Source organism: Ranitomeya variabilis, chromosome 4 (genome assembly GCF_051348905.1).
Source record: "Ranitomeya variabilis isolate aRanVar5 chromosome 4, aRanVar5.hap1, whole genome shotgun sequence".
In the NCBI taxonomy this organism is placed as follows: domain Eukaryota; kingdom Metazoa; phylum Chordata; class Amphibia; order Anura; family Dendrobatidae; genus Ranitomeya; species Ranitomeya variabilis.
In genome coordinates, this window is record NC_135235.1 from 773,428,600 (window position 1) to 773,434,031 (window position 5,432).

The window sequence follows — 5,432 nt, forward strand, 5'->3', positions numbered from 1 at the left end:
TGGTGGGCGGAACCCCTGGGGGTCCGATTTGGTGGGCGGGGCCCCTGGGGGGTCCGATTTGATGGCGGGGCCCCTCGGGGACCGCTTTGGTGGGCGGGGCCCCTCGGGGACCGCTTTGGTGGGCGGGGCTATAATAAGACTACAGATAGTGCTTTGGAATTGTGCTGTGCTGTCACTTTCACTTTAAGAGCTGATATTATCTGGCAAAACTGTCCTGGTGGGGTCATGTAGAGTTCGTAGGCTTTGGCATAGTAACTGGGTCTGACTGCGCATATCAATGAGCTAATCAGCCCAGGTGGCAGTTACATTTCAAATTGCCTCAGAAATCAGGCCATTATAACTCTATGAGAAAATTTCCCTATTGAAATACATGAATGAATAAATGAGGGGAAAAAAATTTCACTTTCCGGCCAGCAGGCGCTCACAGTGCAGAGAAGCAGAACGCCGGGGGACAGACACCGGAATGTAAGTATGTACTGTTTGTTTTTTTAACGTTTACGCTGGTAACCAGGGTAAACATCGGGTTACTAAGCGCGACCCTGCGCTTAGTAACCCGATGTTTACCCTGGTTACAAGCGAACACATCGCTGGATCGGTGTCACACACACCGATCCAACGATGTCAGCGGGTGATCAAGCGACGAAAGAAAGTTTCAAACGATCTGCTACGACGTACGATTCTCAGCAGGGTGTCTGATCGCAGTAGCCTGTCAGACAGCGATATCGTTAGGATATCGCTGCAACGTCACGGATCGTACCGTCGTAGCGATCAAAGTGCCACTGTGAGACGGTACCCTAAGTGTTGATTTCTGGTTGGTCAGTAAAACATACTTTTGTTTGCGTAAGTTGGTAATATTGACTTTTACTGTGCGCTTATCCTCGATCACTAATGATATTTGCTGATATGCTAATTATGCATTGTGTTATTGAGCCAGTTTGTTGACTTCTAAAGCAGAGAGGGAAAAACTATGCAAATAGTTTAAATCAAGTAATGCTACTTGATCTAATCTCTATTCTTACCCTTTATGTAAAAAGTGAATGAGGGACACTTGTTCAGTCTAAAGACAGGTTACATGCCTCTGTATAAAGAGACTCAGAGAGAGAAACAGCCAGAGAGATTCTGCCAAGACATCCATAGATCTCAAAAGGACCAGAGACAGGACAGCAGCCATTTTACTTCATGGCTCCATTACGAGGGACACAGATCTATCATTCTTTAGGAAACAACCTAGGGGTTTTCAGCCTCGGTTGGAAGAATACATATCTGCTCCATTCGCCATCGCTGAACCATGGATACATTTGAAGAAGCCAGGTTGTGATCTTCAGATCAACTGGCCTTGTATTGTCTGGCATCTTCCTACGCTTGTCATTGCCTCCTCTCTGTATGCGTGCCACATGTGGGGTAGCAACCCTGGAAGATCTGAAGTCACAGCTGCCATTATCCAGGCGAGTCAGCGAAAGGGCAAGACTCTGTAATGTGCACCATCTTGGGTATTTTGTTGGGACTGTTCTATGTGTTATATGCCTGTTTTGTGGTTCAATAAAGCATTGCTGCACTGTTTTACCCTCACCCTGTGTTGTCTGAGTAGCGTTTTGCCCATATTAAAAGGATAGCAGGCATGTGGCGGGACGATCCCTGGTCCATGCAGTTTCAGCTAGGCTAGCGGATCGGGACACCCGCCGACCCTCCCCCCGTGTCTCCACAGACATACTTCAATAGTCTCCATGGAAGACTATAAGCTGTCATAACCCGATTGTCTCTGCTACATACAGGCGATGATCAGAGCGCCTGTATGTAGCAGACTTGATCACTTGCTATGAGCGCTGTCCACCGGGCGGCGCTCATAGCAATCCGGCAGTGACAGCCACAAAGGTCTGCTGGAGACCTCTGATTGTCATACCAACCCATCGGTGACCCACGATCATGTGACGGGGTCACCGATGGGCAGGATTTCCGGAGCGCTAGCTGTTAGTGCACGTCAAATGCTGCTGTCAGAGGCTGTTAGGGGCACATGTGCCAGAAAAGATGTGAGCTCAGCGCCGGAGCTCAGATCAAAGGGAGGGAGTCTATGTGGGAAAGGCATTACAGGGAATTGTTCTTACAGAGACCGAAGTGGTAATCAATTATGTATACATACAAATAATGACAAACACACAGCTTATAATGATAAATAATATATAGTTAAGGCAATAAAATATAATCTGGGTAAACCATGTGTAGATATAAAAATTCAGGCAAATGTCTCTCCATCTAGTGGCTATGCGCACTAAGTGCCATCGTAGAGTAAAATGTATCCTAAGAGAGTGTCACGATCAAGGTTGACATGAGATTAAGTGCACCATACAGCTGTGCTCGAAAGTTTACATACCCCGGCAGAATTGTTACTTTCTTGGCTTTTTTTCAGAGAATATGATTGATAACGCCAAACCTTTTTCTCCACTCATGGTTAGTGGATGGGTGAAGCCATTTATTGATAAACTATTGTTTTCTCTTTTTAACCCCTACAAGACCCTGCCCTTTTTTGTTTTTGCGTTTCAGTTTTTGCTCCCCTTCTTCCCAGAGCCATAACTTTTATATTTTTCCGTTAATACGGCCATGTGAGGGCTTGTTTTTTGCAGAACGAGTTGTACTTTTGAATGACATCATTGGTTTTACCATGTTGTGAACTAGAAAATGGTGAAAAAATTCCAAGTGCAGTGAAATTGCAAAAGAAGTGCAATTCTACAATGTTTTTTTTGGATTTTTTTTACCATGTTTAGCAAATGCTAAAACTGAGCTGCCATTATGATTCTCCACGTCATTTCGAGTTCATAGATACCAGACATGTCTAGGTTCTTTTTTTATTTAAGTAGTGAAAAAAAATATCCAAAGTTTGCTAAAAAAAATAAAAATTGTGCCATTTTCCGAGACCTCCAGTGTCTCCATTTTTCATGATCTCAGGTTGGTTGAGAGCTTATTTTTTGCGTGCCGAGCTGATGTTTTTATTGATACCATTTTGGTGCAGATACGATGTTTTGATTTTATTGCATTTTAATGCAATGTCACTGCAATCAAAAAAACGTAATTCTGGCGTTTTGACTTTTTTCTCACTACGCTGTTTGGCGATCAGGTTAATCCTTTTTTTTATTGGGTGATTCTGAACTCGGCGATACCAAATATGTGTATGTTTGATTTAAACTGCTATTTTTTTAATACTTTTAAAAACTTTTTTTTACTTTTGGCATGCTTCAATAGTATCCATGGGAGACTAGAAGCTGCCATAGCCCGATCAGCTCTGCTATATAGAGGAGATGATCAGATCGCCTCTACGCCGTATAATTACTTGCTATGATGCTATGGAATTACTTGCTATGGATGGCGATTCCACCCGCTTCTATTCCGGCAACATGTAAGCTGTTCAAAACAGCTGACATGTCCCAGGAAAGATGTGGGCTCACCGCCGGAGCCCACATCAATGGGAGGGAAGCGACCTCTGCAGTACTAGTACGGTAAAGGTTGTGAAGGGGTTTAATCATAATGACAACCCAAAACATCCAAATGACCCTGGTGAAAAGTTCACATTACCCCATTTCTTAATACCATGTATTGCCCCCTCTGGTATCAATGACAGCTTGAAGTCTTTAGTGGTAGTTGTGGATGACGTTCTTTACTTTCTCAGTTGGTAAAGCTGCCCACTCTTCTTGGCATAAAGCCTCCAGTTCATGTAAATTTATTCCTGGGCTGTCTTTTTTTTTTTAATCAGATATATTTTATTAAAGTTTTCAGAACATAACATAATTTTTTCCAAAATACCCCACAATCTTTTCCCATTCCCAACAACTCCCCCCCTACCCAACCCTGGTCCAATGATAAAATATATCACAAGAACAATACAGACATAGATAAGACAGATATCCCAAGGCACCAGTCATGGAGTACAGCTAAATCACTTTCAGGGTGATATAAACATGGTATCACGAGAATAAACTTACAGACGGTAAGCCTGGAACATTCAACCATCCTGCCCAAATTTTCTCGAACACTGCCGGTCTACCCCGTTTAAGATAAATGGCCTTCTCTCTGCATAGTATGAGGTTTAGCTTATTTACATACTCTTTCCTCGTGGGAACTTTATCTGAGATCCAGTGATATGCTATTAATTTTCTAGCAGTAAAAAGCATTCTGGCAACAGCTATTTGTGAATGATCATCTCCTCCCGCCTCCTCAACATGTCCAAGCACACAGACAATAGGATCTCTGGGAATATCCTGCTCTGTGGCCATATATATTAAGTTGAGAACCATAATCCAGAATATTTGTATACAGGGACACGTCCAGAACATATGTAGGATATCTGCATTATCGAGCGTACACTTGGGACATTTTGAATTTGGCCTTAGACCTAAATCAAACAGCCACTTAGGAGTCCTATAAACCCTATAAAGGATATATAGTTGAGACAGACGGTTAGGCTCACTGAGGGACAACTTAGGGATCATTTGCATTATTGACTCCCATTGATCTACCGAAATCCCCCCCACTTGATGTTCCCATTTCGCTAATGCAGTCATCGGGTGACCTAATAGCACCCTCGAGAGGAGCTCCCCGTACACAAATGAAATTAGTCCCCTTGTAGATGCCTGTAAACCGAGCCTATTAATAACCGTATCATGATGTATAATAATAGGGTGTATTTGAGTCTGCATTGTATAAGCGTGTCTTACTTGTAAATACTGATAAAATATAGAATGCTGAAGTGAGAACTCCTTTCATAAGTCCTCAAATGATTTAAAGACACCCCCATCTATCAGCTGTGAGAGCCACCAGATACCCACTCGTCGCCATTGCGCAAACCCCTTCAATGTCCTCAATTGCGGCAGATATGGATTATCCCATATAGGGGTATACCTTGTGAACCCAGTAATTCCCCTTAAACTTTTAATTTTACCCCACACTTTGACCATAAGCATTACCGTCGGAAATTTAGACACCCACGGTTTAAATTTATTCGCCTCTAACTTAGACAATAGGGGACCCCGACCCCTGAGAAACTGAAGAATCCCCCGACCTCCCCCTATTTCCACAGATGTGTCCTCCACTCTACTTGCCAGATGTTGACACTGGGAAGATAAAAAATATAGCCAAGGGTTAGGCAATGCCAACCCTCCTTCTTCCTTACTCCTTTGTAAGTGCTCTAACTTAATTCTCGCACCCTTTTTCAACCATATAAGTTCCCTAAACAGTGCATTAATTTTAAAGAACCTATTTTGGGGAAGCCAAAATGGGGAGTTATGAAGAACATATAAAAGCTGAGGCATAATCACCATTTTCAACAGGTTCACTCTCCCAACTATTGACAAATGTAACTTAGTCCAGGCCTTAATCTTCTGTTTAATCCTAGCCACAAGTGGGGAAAGATTTAAGCGTTCATAATCTAATATGTTGTTTGATAC